We start from the raw sequence: 18574 nt of genomic DNA, 5'->3' as shown, positions 1-18574 counted from the left end.
CAAGTTGTTTTCCTTCTATAAATGAATAATCTGTTTTAGCAAAGTCAACTTCATCTCTGCTGCTCAGGCAGAGTCTGTAATCAGAGCTCCCAGGCCAGATGAGGAGGGTGGTGGGACAAGGACTGAAGAGGCCCTTGCTCAGAGCTTTCAGAATCTCTGTGCCCAAGGGCTGATCCCATAATCCCTTCTCTGTGTGCCTGACAAGGAATCATCACCCTCACCAACCACATCCGCACCTCAGCCACCCTCCCAGGACAACCACGCACTGCCTGTTATGTTTACCTTGAACTGGACACTTTATGAATTGTTTGCACACACCATCTGTGCAGCCTACCTCATGGGATTGTATAGGTCCACAACAAATGTTTCACTGAGCCAGTTAAAAGCTCCACAATTCCTGATCTTTCCACCATTAAGAATCCCTTTTAAGGTGTAAAAGCTACTTCAACCACCACTACTGTTTATGGACAACGTGGTCGTTTTGTCCTTTTACAACACTGCAAAACTCTGTGTAAGGAATGCTCCACCGCTGTTGTGGGTTGAAACACATGTTTTAAATCCTAACCTCTATGCCTGTGGTTATAATCCCATTTGAGAATGGGTTATCTTTTTTATGTCAATGAGACAGGATTAGTGTAGGGTGTGTCTTAAAAATTAACCTCTTTTGAGATATAAAAGAGATTACTTTTCTTTTTTTATTGTACTTTAGATGAAAGTTTACAGAGCAAATTATTTTCTCATTAAACAATACACGTACTGTTTTGTGACATTGGTTGCCAACCCCACAACATGTCAACACTCTCCCCTTCTTGAACTTGGACTCCTCATTACCAGCTTTCCTGTCCCCTCCTGCCTTTTTGTCCTTGCCCCTGGGCTGGTTTGCCCATTTAGTCTCATTTTGTTTATGGGCCTGTCTAAGCTTTGGTTGAAGAGTGAAACTCAAGAGTGACTTCAGTACTGAGTTAAAAGGGTGTCCAGGGGCTTTTTTTTTTTTTTTTTTTTTAGGGGCTAGATAAAGAGATTAAATAAGCAAGTAAAGAAGCAGAGATGGGGAAAGATAGATGCCAGCTATGTGGAGATCTCCAAGTAACCATGAAACAAGCTGAAGAGATAAGGACCTTTTGACACAGCCGGCAGAGAGAGAAAGACCTCCCCTAGAGCTGGTGTCCTGAATTTGGACTTCTAGCCTCCTAAACTGTGAGACAATAAACTTCTGTTTGTTAAAGCCATCCACCTGTGTTATTTCTGTTATAGCAGCACTAGATAACTAAGACAACCCCCCTTTCACAGATGGGGAAACAAAGTTTGGAGATGTTAAGTGGCTGTGCCCAGATCACACAGCTATTTGGAGGCAGAGCCAGGATTGGGACCAAATCACATTGACATCAAAATCCATTTTCTTGATGACTTTCTCCCTTGATTTTCAGTTTGATAGATTCTGCCTATTAAAGGAACTGCATTGATAAGTAATAATTGATTTTCATATCCATATTAAAAATCTGTCACTACCACTCAGAACCGAATACCGTACCAACCCCAAAACTTTTTTCTGTAGAGGATATAATTTACACCAAGGTTTAAATTACTGGAAATAGGTCGAGAAAAACATATTTTCACCAATGTTTGATTGCTTAAAATTAAAAATAAGGATGGTGCATCTGTATAATGAAACAGCAGCCATCTGTTAACCTCTTAGTGACGATTTACATTTATTAAGCACTTAGTGCATACCTGGTACTATTTTAGGTGCTTTGCCTGCCTTAGTCATTTCATCCTCACATAAAGTATAACATAGGTATCATAATTACATCCGTTTTATAGATGAGGATACTGAGGCACAGAGAGTTTCTATAATGTGTTGAAGATCACAAATCCAATACATAAAACAGCTGAGATTGATCCCAGAAAATCAAATTAGAAACGAAAGTTTTTGTGGGGGAAAAAAGGGAAAAAAACTAGGCCAGGGACTCTAATTCGTCTTCTTAGACTGGCAGTTCTGCTCTAGTGTATCCCATATTTTCCTGAGAGGATATCCTGAATTGCAAGAATAAGGACTATGCTATAACTGAGACACATTTCATCTTGGGAGATGCCCCTGTGGAATGGGGTGGTGTTGATTGTCACAGAGGGTGATTGACGGCAGAATCTTAGATCATCCCTGGCCCCATGGTGTACCCCATGCTGGGGGGCACTCCATGATCTGACGTGGAGAGATGGGCTCTCCCAAGACGTTCAAATTCCAGAATTACAACAACCTCCCAAATCCCCTTCCCCCAGTGACACCCTTTTCAAATTATTAATGAATCATCCACTTTAGTGGGGACAGGGTAGACATGAAGGGGACCTTCAGGTATGAGCAGCCAGTGCTGTGACCCATGCCTTTTTCCAAATGGCCATGATCCCAGTCCTCTTGCAAAACTCAGAGTTCTATCTTATTGTTTTTAGGGTCTGTCGAGTCAGCTCTGACCTCACAGTGACCCTGTGTACAACAGAACAAAACACTATCTGGTCCTGTGCCATTTTCACAATCGTTGCTATGTTTGAGCCCATTGCTGTAGCCACTGTGTCAATCCATCTTGTTGAGGGTCTTCTCTTTTTTGATGACCCTCCTCTTTACCAAGCATGGTGTCCTTCTCCTGAGACCGATTCCTTCTGATAACATGTCCAAAGTGCTTCTCCATATTATATACCAGACAGGGGCCATTCAAGTTTGAAAGCTCTATAATGCTATTAAATGAAGTAACAGGATTTATTTATTTTTTTAAATTTCTGCTTTCCAGTTTGAAGAGGAATTTTTAGAAACTCCCAGAGACCTGGAAAAGTTAAAAAAAAAAAAAAAAAGTAAGACCAAGTTTTTAAATGCCCCTGAGGAAGATATCTACTAGAAGTCCTAAGTCGAGGTTGTAACACCACGCAATGCCTTAGGTGTTTGTCTGCTGCTAGAGAGGGTTTTTTACAGAGGGTAGTAGAGAGGGAGAAAAGTGGTTAAAACCTGAGGAGTGGGGCTCCCTGAGCATGTCTGACAACTCTCTCAGGGCGAAGAAGGGCTACAACTCTGGGAGTCTTTGCTACAGAAACTATGCCCAGTGCCCTGTGATGCCCTCAGGTTGCTTTCTCATGCTTTCCCGCACCGTGAATGAGCTGCAGACACTTTAGGATCCCACGCTGCCCTCCATCCAAATGACACACAAACGCAGACATTAGAGTGAAAGGAATAAATAGACAGAGGTATGGAAATAACTTGAGTTCTTTTCTCTTACAGGCTGTGACAAAGTAATGTCCTAGCAATATTATAGGCTTTGAAGAGCACAGAAAGATACCCCTACACAGGAATTCCTTTCAGAAGTGTTATTAAATATCATGAACACCATGAGAGTAATTTTGGGAATTTTTCATTCAAAATGGCACCTGGCTAGCAGCCCTGATGCAACCACTCCCAGCTTCTTCCTTGAAGACAAATCAAACACATAACATACAAAGAAGTCAACTGGGAAATAATAAGATAAAGGAAACTAAAAAAATAAATAAAAGAAAAACCAATAAGATAAAGAAGGATTACAGGAGACTAACAATAAAAAACTATTACAGACTGAAGAGTGATCCGTAGACGTTGAGTTGATTCTGACTCATAGCAACCCTATAGGACAGAGTAGAACTGCTCCATGGGGTTTCCAAGGAGCAGCTGGTGGATTCGAACTGCCAAACTTTGGTTAACTGCCGAGTTCTTAATCCCTGTGGCACCAGGGGTGAAGAGTTACCAAGTTATAATTTTTGGTTTCGTTTTATGTCTTCAGTCGTTTAAAAAACATATTTTCATACTTACTTAAAGAGTGTGATCCACAAATCATTTCACCCTCTTTTTCTTCCAAAAGATGGAAATTTGACGCCCCAGCAAGTGCCAATGGTTGAAATTATTGGGATGAAGCTGATACAGACCAGAGCCATTCTCAACTACATTGCCACCAAATACAACCTCTATGGGAAGGACATAAAGGAGAGAGCCCTGTACAGTATATTCTCTGTTCTTATATCAGCAAACAACATGGGAACCACTTAGGTCCTAGCTTGAGTGGACAGAGAATGCTGGGACTGTAGAAGAAGAGGCCAGGAGAAGCAGAAGCCCAAGGTCTGAGTGGGACCATGGCAGGGGATCCTGACTCAGCAGCAGGCTGGGCCTTAGGCATATAGACTGTGTGAGGTCCAGCACAGCAGAGTGCTATGGGGAATGGGGGATGAAAACCTTGGGTAGATTCAGTGGGTATGATTATATAGGAGAATGCAGTCCATGATATAGCACAGAGACAGAGGTATACAAACACTGATGAGTCATTAAGCCAGGAGGATGGTGATCTTATGGTACCAAGTGCTCAGAAGTTCATTAGCTGAATCACCATCAAGAGCTAGAGACAAGGGACAAAGTGTATGACTGTCAATAGGAGAAGATGGCGATGGTGGTGGTGGGGTGGGGAGACAAAGATCCAAAGAACCTGGTATTCACGTTCCAGAAGTCAGCATAATGATGACCAGAAACCTACGTTATCAGTCAATGATACAGACCAGCTGACTTGGCAAGGTTTAGCAGAGTTTGGGACCCAAGGTGCTGGGTTCCTGAAGCCTCTTGATGCAGGACTGACTGAAGTAGCTACACTGATTCAATACCCCAAAGCTGGTAGATCTCCTCTCTTTTGTGTTAAGACTATTGAAAATAAAATCTTGTGATGAACAGTTTGGCAGTTCCTCAAAAAGCTAAACATAGAGTTATCATATGACCCAACAAACCCACTCAAGATAATTGAAAACATTTGTTCACACACAAAAAAACTTGTACACAAATGTTCATAGCACCATTGCTCATAATAGTCAAAAAGTAGGAACAACCCAACTGTCCATCGATAGATGAATGGATGAAGAACATGTGGTATATTCATACAATGAAATATTATTTGGCTGTTAAAAGAAATGAAGTATTAATATATGTTACAACATAGATAAACCTTGAAAATTCATACTATGTGAAAGAGACCAGACATAAAATGCCACATATTGTTTGATTTCACTTATATGAAATGGCTAGAAAAGGCAAGTCCACAGAGACAGAAAGTAGATTAGCGATCGCCAGGGGCTGGGGGCAAAAGGAATGGGGAGTGATTGCTAATAGGTACCCAGAGATGCCTGGACCCAACCTAGAATTCTCTATTTGACAGAATTCCAGGGTCATCATTAGAGCTTGGGGAATCCCTGGATGGTGCAGTTAACACATTCATCTGCTAACGAAAAGCTGGCAGTGTAAATCTACCTAGAGGCACCTCAGAAGAAAAGCCTGGTGATCTACTTCTGAAAAATCATCCATGGGGTTGTCATGAGTTGGAATCAACTTGACAGTAACAAGTCATAGCTTGGGTTGGAGGGTGCTGAGGGCAACACTAGAGGCTAGACTAGATCCTGAAGAACACCAAGGTTTTGATCCAAGGAAAACATGGTGAAAACAACATATTAGAAAGATATTCTGGCACCTTGTGTAGGGAGGCAGGAGATAAGCTGCCCACCAGGAGAATACTATATAGTTTCTGGGGTTTGTTGACCAGTATCTAAGCAGGAGTGGTGGTAGTGGAATGAAGAAAAAGGTAAGAGAGATGTTAAGAACAAAAGAATCTACAGAATTTGGGCACATGGCTCTCAGACTTCTGAGGAAAGTCAAGCAAAACCAAGGAAATAAAGTTCCATCACTATGCATTTAGCACATATCTTAGTTGATTTTCTTTTCTTTGAAGGTAAAAAGGAGAACATTTTTTAGATCAAAACGACATGAAATTGAGCTAAATAAAGATCATGAACCAAAAAATGATTATAAATGATACATGAGGCCAGAAAAAGAGGGCCTAAATATCCATCTATATAAAGCATTGGATCATGCTTTCCTTCATTCAATAAATGTTAATTCATTCCTTGTGCCTCAGGTCCTATTCAAAGAGCTATGAATTTAATAGTAATATGAAAATCGGTCTCTGTGGCTCTTGTGGTGCTGACAGTTTGGAGTACATTCGCAGGATGACAAGCTATTCAACCAGAAGAGACTAAGTATATGTATAATTAGAAATGCAAACAGCTCCATGGTAACTTAAATAGAAAATGCATATTACAAAACAGCATGTGAGATTTGCATAATTTTTGTATAAAATAATTATACTTACTTCTATATGGATGCATATGAAACTGGTTGCGATTGAGTCGATTCCGACATATAATGACCCTATAGGACAGAGTAGAACTGTCCCCATAGGGTTTCCAAGGAGCAGCTGGTGGATTCGAACTGCTGAGCTTTTGATTAGCAGCTGTATTGATGCCTTTGAATTATGCTGTTGGTGAAGAATATTGAATACAGGATGGGCTGCCAGAAGAATGAACAAATTTGTCTCGGAAGAAGAACAATGAGAATGCTTCTTAGAAGCAAGGATGATGAGGCTTTGTCTCATATACTTTGGACATGTTATCAGGAGAGACCAGTCTTTGGAGAAGGACATCATGCTTGGTAAAGTAAAGGGTCAGTGAAAAAGAGGAAGACCCTCAATGAGATGGATTGACACAGTGGCTACAACAATGGGCTCAAGCATAACAACGATTATGCGGATGGCAGAGGACCAGGAAGTGTTTCATTCTGTTATACTTCTAATAACAACAACTATATGGATATGTAGTTTGAAAAGATATTTGCTGGTATGATTAACAGTGGTTTATCTTTAAGTGGTGGTACCATATATGTTTGCCTCATTATTCATGATGTGCATATTGTTGGGATATTTTTAATAAATGTCACATAATTTCCGCAACATTTTATTATAAAAATTTCAAACTTAAGGAAAGGTGAAAGAAATGTACAGTGAATGCATATATACCCACCACCTAGACTCCAAAATTAACATTATTGTAGATCTCTCTATCCCTATCTCTATCCATAAAAAAAAAAAAAAATCCATCAAACACATTACTTTTTGATGCATTTCAAGGTAAGTTACAACAACAGCACCATTCATCCCAAAACACTCCAGCATGCAGATTATAACACAATCCAACATGACTGACAGACACAGATAAGTGAGGAGTCAAAGCCAAACTGCAAGAAGATGATGAGTTCAAATTGACACAGGTTTATTTCAGACCCCAGAGAGACAGACCAGGAAATACGGAGGCAGACAAGAGGAGAACGAGTCTGCTCAGGGGGTGAAGAATGCTGTCGTGGAGAGGCTACCCAAGGAAGTGGGGAGAGAAAGAAGAATAGAAAGTCATGGCGTGAAGTTTTGGGGCTGTGTACATTTAGGAGGTATGACAGACAGAAACGTGGTGTGGCAGGTGCTAAGCTCTTGGCACTTGTGGAAGATGCAAGTAATGGGGCGGGGAGTGGGGTGGGGAGGTGGAGTGAACACCACAATGATGTTGAACAGAAAAAGAAAACTCTAGGTTGGGCCTCAACTGAGAAGTGAGGAAAGAACAGCAGGTACCCTCTTCTTCCTCTCTCTCATGGAACCAGGGGTGGTGGAGAAAGGTCTGAAGCACTGCAAGAGAGAGAAGAGAGGAATGTGGGCCTATTGGAGGAAAGCCAGGTGTCTTAGTCATCTAGTGCTGCTATAACAATTTTAAGAAACAGAAACTTATTTTCTCATAGCTTAGGAGGCAAGAAGATGGCTCTAGGAGACAGCTTTCTCTCTCTGTCGGCTCTGGGGAAAGGTCCTTGTTTCTTGGTCCCTGTCCCCTCATGCCTTCTTGTCTTTGCCCCTGGGGTGGTGTGCCCATTTAGTCTCGTATACATGGTTGAACTATGTGTGTTATTGTTGGTTTTATAGGGCTGTTTAATTTTCGACTGAAGGGTGAACGTCAGGAATGGCAATTTTCAAGTGGCTAGACATCCCTTTTTCCCCCATCTCTTCTTTCTCTGTTGCTTGGTATTTAATCTCCTTTGTACCTCAAGAAATTGACTCAAGACACACCTTACACTCACACTGTCTCATTAACATAACGAAGAAAACCCATTCCCAAATGAGATTATAGCCATAGGTATAAAGGTTAGAATTGACAACACATATTTTTGTGGAACACAATTCAATCCATAACACCAGGGTTGATATGAAGTAAAGACTGGATAATGGAGGTGAAGAGGAAAAAGCCTGAGAACCAGGGAAGAACCAAAAACCCATTGCCGTCGAGTCCATTCCAACTCACAGCAACCCTTTAGGACAAAGTAGAACTGCCCTGTAGAGTTTCCAAGGATCGCCTGGTGGATTTGAACTGCCAGCCTTTTGGTTAGCAGCCATAGCACTTAACCACTATAGCACCAGGGTTTCTGAGAACCAGGGAAAGGAGGTGTGAAAAATGTAGCAACCACCCAGTAAGGCAGCGGGGGTGGGGAAGACAGGCTGGAGGGAATCAGGAGAGAACCAGCCTGACTCTGCATGTGTTCATGATCTGTTGTCCTCTAATTTGCCAGGTGTTAAAGAGCCATGAACAAGACTACCTTGTTGGCAACAAGCTGAGCAGGGCTGACATTCACCTGGTTGAACTTGTCTACTACATGGAAGAGCTGGACTCCAGCTTTATTACCAATTTCCCTCTGCTGAAAGTGATTGATATCACAGTCCCTGGGAGAGGAAGCCCCATCCCTCCCTCCTGGGAATCTAGTATATGGACCCTTGGACTGGTGATGTTCTGAGCCCCAGCCTTCTCCAGGCCTTTGCTCCCTCTTTTGTCACCAAACTAAGCTTCTAGGTCCTGGTTTTGAGGCATGAAAAGATCTGCTTAAGCCAAGGAAATTGGAAGTGAATGGTAACCCAGGAACCATATTTTATCATGAGAAGGACCCAGGACTCAGCATCTCTCTGTCTAGCCGTCTATTCCATTGCTGTCTTTGGTCTCATTTTCCTCTGGGATTTCCTTTATCCCAGGTGTTATCTTTTCTTTCTATGTCTAAGTCTGAGCAGGTCTGTTTCCCTCTGATTTTCTTTTCTCAGCTCTTGCTCCATCTTTCAGATGTTGGGTGCCTTTCTGCACAGGCCTCCCTTCCCTCTCACTGGTTAAGTTAGTTTCAACTGACCCCATGGTTTATTATTTTTAATTTTCTGCCTGTACCTTTATTTCTGTTGTTTGGAAACTTTGTTGGTATTCATATCTGACTTGAAGACAGACACACTATTCATCCTTGTATTGTACAAGCACAATGAATATAAAGATGTCTCTGTAATGAAGAAAACTGGGAAGACTGTGATATGAGTAAAGTCTTAAACAAAGGCGTCTTCAGGGGAAAGTGGTATTAAGCAATATTTCCTTCCTCTTATCTTCATTTTGAGGAGCCCGGTGGGGCAGTAAAGAGCCTTGTTGTTAACCAAAAGGGCAGTTCAAACCCATCAGCCACTCCGTGGGAGAAAGGTGTAGCAGTCTGCTTCCATAAAGATTTGCAGCTTTGGTACCACCACGGAACACTCTGACAGGAATCACAATAGAGGGACCTGGAGAGAGCTGGAGAAAAATGTAGAACAAAATTCAAGCTCACAAAAAAAAGACCAGCCTTACTGGTCTGACAGAGACTGGAGAAACCCCGAGTCTATGGCCCATGGACACCTCTTTAGCTCAGTACTGAAGTCATTCCTGACGTTCACCCTTCAGTCGAAAATTAAACAGCCCTATAAAACCAACAATAACACACATAGTTCAACCATGTATACGAGACTAAATGGGCACACCACCCCAGGGGCAAAGACAAGAAGGCATGAGGGGACAGGAAAGCTGGACGAATGGAAATGGAGAACCCAAGGTCGAGAAGGGGACAGTATTGAAAACTTGCACTGTTGGTAACTGATGTCACAAAACAATATGTGTATTAATTATTTAATGAGAAACTAATTAGCTCTGTCAACTTTCACTTAAAGTACAATTAAGAAAAAAAAATTTACAGCCTCGGAAACCCCTATGGGGCAGTTCTACTTTGTCCTATAGGATTGCTATGAGTTGGACTTGAGTCCACCACAGCGGGTTTGATTTGGCATCTTCATTTCTCTCTGGGTGTCTGTCTTTGGCATCTAGTGCTGCCATAACAGAAATACCACAAGTGGATGGCCTTAACAAAGAGAAATTTATTTTCATACTGTCTAGCAGGCTACAAGTCCAAATTCAGGGTATTGGCTTTCTCTCTCTGTCGGCTCTGGAGCAAGGCCCTTGTCCTCAATCTTCCCCTGGTCAAGGAGCTTCTCAGGCACAGGGACCCCATGTACAAAGGATACGCTCCACTCATGGTACTGCTTTCTTGGTGGTATGAGGTCCCCAACTCTCTACTTGCTTCCTTTTCCTTTTATCTCTTGAGTGATAAAAGGTCGTGCAGGCCACACCCCAGAGAAACTCCCTTTACATTGGAGCAGGGAGGTGACCTGAGTAAGGGTGGTGTTACAGTCCCACCCTAATCTTTTTAACCACAGGCAGAGGTTATGATTTATAACACATAGGAAGATCACAAAATGGAGGAAAACTACCCATGGCCTAACCAAGTTGACACATATTTTGGAGGGACACAATTCAATTCATTACAGTGTGTTTCCCATTTAGGTGCTGATGGACAGGACTCAGTTGGTCCTTGTCTTGGAGGGTCTCAGGTCTTCTGGGTTGTGCTAATGATGGGCTGGTCTTTTGGCTCCACTCTGAGGCTGTGCTGTTGTCCATTGCAGGCCCTCAGGGCCAGAGTCAGCAGCCTTCCCAAGGTGAAGAAGTTCGTGCAGCCCAGCAGCCAGAGAAAGCCTCCCACGGATGAGAAAGCTTTAGAAGAAGCAAGGAAGATTTTCAGGTTTAAATAAAGCAGGCATGGACGCCAAGCACATGCAAGAGAAATCTGAAATTTTACAGCAATTAAGTGCTTTCCAAGTCGTTAATCCTGGCTATTGTGAGGCTAAGAAACTTTTTCAGCTAACGTATGCTAAATAAATAATAAACCTGCTATGGGCAGATTTTATTACAATTTGTTCCTTTCTATTATTATCAGATACGAAGTCAGCATTCCAACCTTCTGACCTGTCTCTTTCTTTGAATTGGCATCTGGGATTTACTTCGAAACTTGATCTGGTGATAAAACCAAAAAATCCACTGCCATCGAGTTGATTCCAACTCATAGTGACCCTATAGCACAGAGTAGAACTGCCCCATAGAGTTTCCAAGGAGCACCTGGTGAATTCGAACTGCTGGCCTTTTGGTTAGCAGCCGTAGCACTTAACCACTACACCACCAGGGTTTCCTGATCTTATGATCCTCACTCACCTTATGATAAAAGCTCAACTACTACCCTAAAGGTTGGCAGTTTGAACCCACTTAGCGGATGATAGTGGGGGGAATAAATGGGCATATAACTGAAAAAAGATTGTTGGCAACTGTTGAAGTAGGGTTTGTTATACTACTCTCTCTACTTTTAAATGTTAGAAAATTTCTATTTAAAATATTTTTTTAAATATTAATTTATAGTGCTCATACTATGTTCCAGGTGCTGTGCTAGACTATGGGGACTTGACTGCAAACTAGACAAAGGTCCTGACTTCAGGCATTCACAGTCTATAGGAGAAGCAGATTTAAACACATAGTGTCAAAATAATGTCATAAAAGTCATCACAGGGTAAGTACAGGGGTAGGTGAAGGTAGACTGTTCCAAGAGAACAAATAATATGTGCAAAGGCTCAGAGGGTGAGGAGGCAGAGAGGAGAAGTTATGCCAATAGAGTTGCCAGATTTAGCAGGTAAAATACAGGACGCCCAGTTAAATGTAGATTTCAGATGAACAATGAATAATTGTTTTTAAGGATAAGTATATCCTATACGGTACCTGGGATATACTTAATAATAGAAAATTTTGATTATTTATCAAAACTTTACATTCGCAAGGTATCTTGTATATTATCTGGCAATCTGATGTTAAAAAAGACTGCAGGATGCCATCCCGTTGCCTTTTCTTCACATCATCTCCCGATCTTAGTAGCAGTTTGCATACTTGCATCCCATTCATGAAAGCCCCCACACTAAGTTTCACCAAAAAGCCAGTCCTCACTGACTTGCAGAGAGAGTCAAGTAAATCTGAAATTCTTTAAACTTCTTACTGCTAACCTTGAAGTGAAACATTTAACCAGTCGTTTTGTGATTAGAGGATGACTTGTCATTTTCCTAATCTGGAATGGAATCTGGTGGCTGCAGAAAAGACAAGGGAGTGGCTAAGTGAACTCTACACATTCAGGAGGGAAGGAGTTACTCAAGTATAAAAACAGCTTACACACAGAAGCTGTATTGGCACTGAGTTGCTGAGTCAAGTGGAAGCCAGATTTAATAAGGTTAGTGCTGATCTTATAAATCTTATACGTTGCCTCATATCTAGATGGCTAGAAAAAGACTTCAAAATGTGTCCTTAGAACAAGGAAAGGTCTTCTTTTACAGTCCCACTGGGACTTCCTGGTGTGTTTAAGAGTCTGAGAGTTTTTTATTCAGTTGCTGATAGATCCTTACAGAAATGCAAAAATGGAGAATTTAGAAAACTAGGGCACAAGAATGCAATGGTCTGAGAAGAATTAATGACATGAGAGAAAAAAGAATGGCAACCTTTTAGAAGATGTGAGAATGTGTCCGGTGCCAGAGGGGAGTGTAGGAGTTTATGCTAAAGTGACTTTTGCAATAGAATTGACTGGATGTTGACAAGAGTCAGCACACAACTGTCATGAATTTAACTTTGGCAGGATGGCAGACTAGGGTCCCCACCTGACCAGTGAGAGGGACAGAAATCCCGCTGACTCCATGCCTCAGTTGCCTCTCACACCTCCACATTTGTTGAGAAAGGATCTACCAATGCCACCAAACACAGTCCGAATTTACACCTCGGTGGTAGAATCCACACATATTAGCTCTTTCCTTTAGAAGAGATGCTCTGTGATTTGATGCTGGGTCTTGACACCATTGACTTTGCAATATTTTCTTAAGGTTGTTATGCTCCAAAAGGTAGGCACGGTTTCTGGTGAAGAACTGTGTGGAAATTGCAAGCGAATCTAAATATATAGAACTTTTGTATGTGAGACCCTGGATTTGCAACTTGAAAAAAATGAGCAATAATGCCCTTCACTTGAATTGTCATATTTCCAGTTCAGCCTGTATTTCCTAATCCTTTCCCTGAGCTGCCCTGCTCTTTTCAAATTTCTCTTGCTTAGTCCTTTTATGTTTACTCAGTGGCACAGTCCCACTGCTTTGTTTTAATAGTAGAAGATTGGGTATGAACTTCAGGGTTTGTTGACTTAGCACCCCAGTTCCATGTTATTATTTAATTTTTTTATGGTATTCATTCTCATAAAGTAAGCTCAAAGGAGGAAACTGTAGAAAAATATCTGACTCTGAATATACCTAGGAGGACTATTTGATTTTATCAAGCTATTACATAATACCTGCTATGTGCAATGCACTGTGCTAAAAAATAGCATGGCACCTCTCTGCCCTCTGAGAGCTCACAATTTAACAGAGACACAGATGTGTACATAAACAACTATGTAATACTGTGTACGGTATGAAAATTCACAATTAAGATGTACTATTTGAGAAAAAAAAAAATGGAGCCCTGGTGGCACATGGTTAAGAGTTCAGCTGCTAACCAAAAGGTCTGCAGTTTGAATCCACCAGCCACTCCTTGGAAACCTTGTGGGGCAGTTCTACTCTGAACTACAGAGTCGCTATAAATCAAATCGACTCCACGGCAATTTTTTTTTTTTAACTTATTGCTAAAATAAAGCAACTCCCCAGAAGCCTGGACAATGCTCCAAGACCTCTGGGTGTCTTTTTAAGTATACCTCTGCAAACCAACCTTATTAATTCCTCAGGAATGCCCCCCTCCTTGTTTCCCAAGGACTTCACTCACTTGAAGTAACAGATGATAGATGTTTAGCCTAAAATTTTCTTTTTCCCAAGGCCTATGGTGTGGTGATTAAGAGCTTAGCTGCTAACTAAAAGGTCTGCAGTTCAAATCCACCAGCTGCTCCTTGGAGTTCTACTCTGTCCTATAGGGTAGCTATGAGTCAGAATCTGCTCGATGGCAGCGGGTCTGGTTTTTTGGTTGTATCTCTAAAGTTTTGTATGTTCCATGTGACCTGTTCTTCTGCAATACTGTATAATCTTCAAAAAACAGTTGTATATTCTTTCTTGTATCATGAGATCGTAAATGGCATGTAAGCAAAAAACCTCAAAGCATTTTCTCTGGAGCTGACTGCCTGGTGGCAAATGTCTCTCTTTCTCTCTCATACTTACTCTTAATAAATAATTTATCTCTTTCATTGTCAAAGTCTTGATGTTTTTAACACTATGCTAGGAATAAATTAGCCTGAAGGTCAGAAGAGCTAGATTCTAATTCAGCCTTTGCTACGAATTAGCTAGCTGGCAAAACTCATTCTGTTTCCGGGGTTCATTCAACTCACTGCAAACCTGGAGGCTGGACTAGAGCAGGGTTTCGCAACCTTGGCAGTATTGACATTTTGGGCTGGGTAATTCTTTGTTAAGGGGGGCTGTCCTGTGTAATTCTAATTTGAAGGGTAGAAGGGCAAACATCAAAGGGGTGGAAAAGTCACTGAGCCTGGAGGTCCTGATGCTGCCCTGGAAGGTCGGATCTGACCTGGGCCAAAGGGGCAGGACCCATACTTTTCTTAGCCCGGCAGCCTTCTCCACTGGGTTCTGACTTGCTCTGTTAAGAGAATCATGATTCTTGGCTTAGAATCCCAAGGACCCAGTTAAAGTGATGCCACTGCTGGACCCATTCTGCTGTTAGTTGTCTCCAAGCCTGTTTTTCTGACTTGATTCAAGCCCCTTTAGGGCAGAGACTAAATCAGATTCATGTCTGATCGCACAAGCCATCATCATTGCTGATGCACGAAAACTACTCAGCGTGAGCTGAGGAAGTTTGAATGAAACTTTTTAAAAGAAGGAAATACATTTGCCTGTAAACCAGAAACAAGTGCCAGGGAAAGATCAGTAAAATGTCTGCATTCCCAGGTAAGAAAGCAGATGTTGGAGAGAAGTGATGGTTTTCATCAAGTGTTGAAAATTAGCCTCCTTGAGAACTGGGGAAACCCTCGTTAAGGGCTATGCCTGCTAACCAAAAGGGTGGCAGTTGGAATCCACCAGGTGCTCCTCGGAAAACCTACACAGCAGTTCTACTCTGCCCTATAGGGTCACTATGAGTTGGAATCGACTCGACGGCAACGGATTACATTTAGTTTTTATTTTTGAGACCTTGAGCCGTGTACTTGAATCAGTGGAGAGAGGAGTAGTGGGCTCAGTCACATGGCTGGAAGCCTGTGAACAGGAGTGCTTCCAGAGTGCCTGGAACAGGGCAAGTGGCAGCCAGGGCCTGGCCTGGGAAGAAGGCACGCTGGGTGCATGGAGCAGGTGCCAAGTCTATCTATCTATCTGCCAACCTACAGATCTATTGAGCTACTACCTACCTACCTATCTATCTATATCTTATGTGCTACAGTGCTCTGTGAATGCAGAGTGGATAGATCTGAAAACAAGAGGACACTTCTGCTACTCTGGGACTGACCCACCTCCCAGGAACTGGGGACAGGAGGAAATTCCCATTTGCTGAGTGCCTCTTATGCATTGTACGCACATTATTCCATTTACGTGTCTCAATAGCCCTCAGAAGTAGGTTTACCATTTTTAGAAGAGGAAACTGAGCCTCAGAAGTTGAACAACCTGCATGAACTTAAAAAAAAAAAAAAAAATTTTTTTTTTTTGAACTTAAACTCCTCCTAAAGGAAAGAGTTGAGATCTGAGCCTGCACTGTTTGCTCTGGGTCTCCCTTCTCTGTGCTGAGAAACACTGCAATTAGGACCATTCCAGAGACATAGCTCCTTTAATTTGTTAGTGGATTGATCACAAGATTTATTCTTTTGAAAACAAGCCCACTTTCTTTTTTTTTTTTAAATATTTTATTGTGTTTAAGGTGAGAGTTCACACAGCAAATTAGGTTCTTATTTAAACAAATTACTCAGTGATCTTGGTTACATTTTCACAATGTGTCATCATTCTCATTCATTTCATTCTGGTTGCACCATTTCCAGTACTCTAGCTTTCCTGTCCCTTTACCTTCTCATCTTTAGAGTAATTTTTTACTGTTTTGTCTCCCATTGTTGATTGCTTTTTTGTAAAGAAACTCATTACTCATGGGTGATAGTCTTTATTTTATGATCCAATCTGTTATTTAGCTAACAGGTGACCTCAAGGGATAATTTCAGTTTAAGGTGTGAAGTATGTCTCAGAACGATAGTCTCAGGGAGTCCTCTAGTCACAAAGGGTTCAGTAAATCTGTAGCCCACTTTCTTATTAAGTTAAAATATAGTTATGCAAGTACTTAATTTAGGTCTCTGGGAGGTACAAAAGGTTTGTGCTCAACAACTAACCTAAAGGTGGGTGGTTCGAACCCACCCAATGGCACCTTGAAAGAAAGGCCTGGTGATCTGCTTCCATAAAGACTTGTTGTTGTTGTTAGCTGCTGTCAAGTCCGCCCCCAACTCATGGCAACCCCATGCGTTACAGAGTAGAACTGCTCCATAGATTTTCTTTTGGCTGTAATCTTTACAGAAGCAGTTTGCCAGACCTTACTTCCACAGAGCCACTGGGTGGGTTCAAACCGCCAGCCTTTGCATTAGCAAACCACTTGGTCTACCCAGGCTCTTCCGTTCCATAAAGATTACAGCCAGGAAAACCCTGTGGAGCTCAGTTCTACTCTGCAACACATGGGGTCACCATGAGTTGGAATCAATTCAATGGCACTGGGTTTGGGTTTTTATTTTTGGCTAGTACTGAATTTATTAATAGTCTTTAGGATGTCAAGGTAAGGCAAGGCTGGCTATTATTGATTTTCTCTTCCAATCAAGCACCTAAAAACTGCTATCAGACAGAAGCTCATGAATTAGAAGTTCCTCTCTCTCCCTGCCTCTCTACCCTTTAACTGGCTAGTGGACTCTGACTGGGAAAATACACAAGGTTCTCAGAGAAACATAGAGATGGTGAGCAAAAACTCCCTGGTCTTGCGGTCAGAAGATTGATTTCAACTTGACCAGACTTGACTAGACACTCATGAAATGTGAACGTGGGCGAGGTGTTTATCTCTCTAAAATTCAGTTTCCTCAACTTTAAAATGGGATGTTAGAAACTATTTCACAGGGTGGTTGTAGAGGGTAGAAATACTCACTAGATATTGAGTAGGAATAAGAAACACGTATCTGTGACCTCCAGCAAATCACTCAATCTCTCTAGTTCTCAGTTTCTGTGATTGAGGCAAGGTATTATGATGCCCCAATCTTGATCAGGCCTTTGGAAGCTTTACGTTCTGAACATGAACTTGGCTTATAAGAGAGAGCGTGTTATCACAAAATGATATATTATGTAAGATAAATACCCATTTCCCTTTGTAACATGATCCCTATCGCTTAAGTGAGATTAATGTGAGGATGTGTATCATTTAGCTCTGTGAACCCTAGTCCATAGCAATCAAATACTCTTAACAAGTTAGTAAAGTTTTAATCTCCTTTTAAATTCTGCTGAATCATAGTATCTGTATCTCCCTTGATAAGAAAGTATAATACACAAAATCCCCAATGGCAAGGCAGATGAATTAAGTATATTCTCAAAAGATTCTTTATTTCCTAAAAGGTAAGAATATTGAGCTCCACGTTTTAAATTATGGATATTTGAAACATTTTGATGTCTAAAATTCACATTACACATACTTTTTCAAAGATACATCCACTGGGTAAAGACAAATGTGTTTTCTCCAAAATTCCACAACAGCAAAACTTTCAAAGAATAATCTTAATGTTTTCTAAACAGAGCTTGCGGTTTGGAGAGAAGAATATAACTGGTCCTCCTAAATCCTGGCCCTGGGACTCCTGCTTTTTATTAATCCTGTGTGTTTCTATTCACACCCGTGGTCGAACTCGTTAAATCCTCTGCTGAAGTCATTGAGTTGCCTTCTCTGGTTCCCCGTCATGCTCGCACCTTCCAAGCAACCCGGGATAAAGCAAGGGCTTTCAAACTTCCTTGACTGGACCCAATCAATGTATCTCTTACCATTTATAATGACCAAATAAGCATGCACACCCCATATATTCATGTATACACCATATATATAACTGAATCTGAAATCTCATGATTCAATACTTACCTATTCTATATATAATGCATGCTGTTATTTTCTATTCTCCTTATTTCAATTTTTAAAATTAATAGATTTCCAATGTCACTGACTTGTACATGTAGAAATTGTAGAATTGGCGTATATTCTCAACAAGAACACCCAAATAAATTACAAAACACAACAACAATCAGATATCACCACCCATCTAGAATCCAAAACACTGACAACACCAAATGCTGGAGAGGACATGGAACAACAGGAACTCATTCACTGTGGGTGGGAATGCAGAATGGTACAGTCACTTTGGAAGACAATCTGGCAGTTTCTTACCAAGTTAAACATAGGCTTACTATATGATTCCACAATTGTGCTTCTAGGTATTTACCCAAATGAGTTG

The 18574-nt window shown here is 41.3% G+C and overlaps 3 protein-coding genes across 5 annotated transcripts in view; all 3 read left to right on the top strand.

Annotated features, from left to right (window-relative positions):
• The first annotated feature begins 3939 nt into the window (after window positions 1-3939).
• Window positions 3940-18574, top strand: part of LOC126082021 (glutathione S-transferase A1) — a 231545-nt gene continuing 216910 nt past the window's right edge. The window contains exon 1 of the mRNA XM_049894334.1: window positions 3940-4005. The gene's annotated coding sequence lies outside the window, so the exon portion shown is untranslated. The remainder of the gene's footprint in view (window positions 4006-18574) is intronic.
• The window catches only part of LOC126081957 (glutathione S-transferase A2), a 130586-nt gene continuing 115951 nt past the window's right edge, over window positions 3940-18574 (top strand). The window contains exon 1 of one of the 2 annotated variants that reach the window (XM_049894225.1): window positions 3940-4005. The gene's annotated coding sequence lies outside the window, so the exon portion shown is untranslated. Of the gene's footprint in view, window positions 4006-12318; window positions 12341-18574 lie in introns of those variants that run through there. The other variant, XM_049894216.1, reaches the window with a different exon arrangement.
• LOC126081971 (glutathione S-transferase A1-like) overlaps window positions 3940-18574 on the top strand; it is a 28094-nt gene continuing 13459 nt past the window's right edge. The window contains exon 1 of one of the 2 annotated variants that reach the window (XM_049894243.1): window positions 3940-4005. The gene's annotated coding sequence lies outside the window, so the exon portion shown is untranslated. Of the gene's footprint in view, window positions 4006-12267; window positions 12341-18574 lie in introns of those variants that run through there. The other variant, XM_049894236.1, reaches the window with a different exon arrangement.

Source organism: Elephas maximus, chromosome 1, assembly GCF_024166365.1.
Source record: "Elephas maximus indicus isolate mEleMax1 chromosome 1, mEleMax1 primary haplotype, whole genome shotgun sequence".
Lineage (NCBI taxonomy): Eukaryota > Metazoa > Chordata > Mammalia > Proboscidea > Elephantidae > Elephas > Elephas maximus.
The sequence above is the reverse complement of the archived record's forward strand: the minus strand, read 5'-3'. Positions and strand labels throughout refer to the sequence as shown.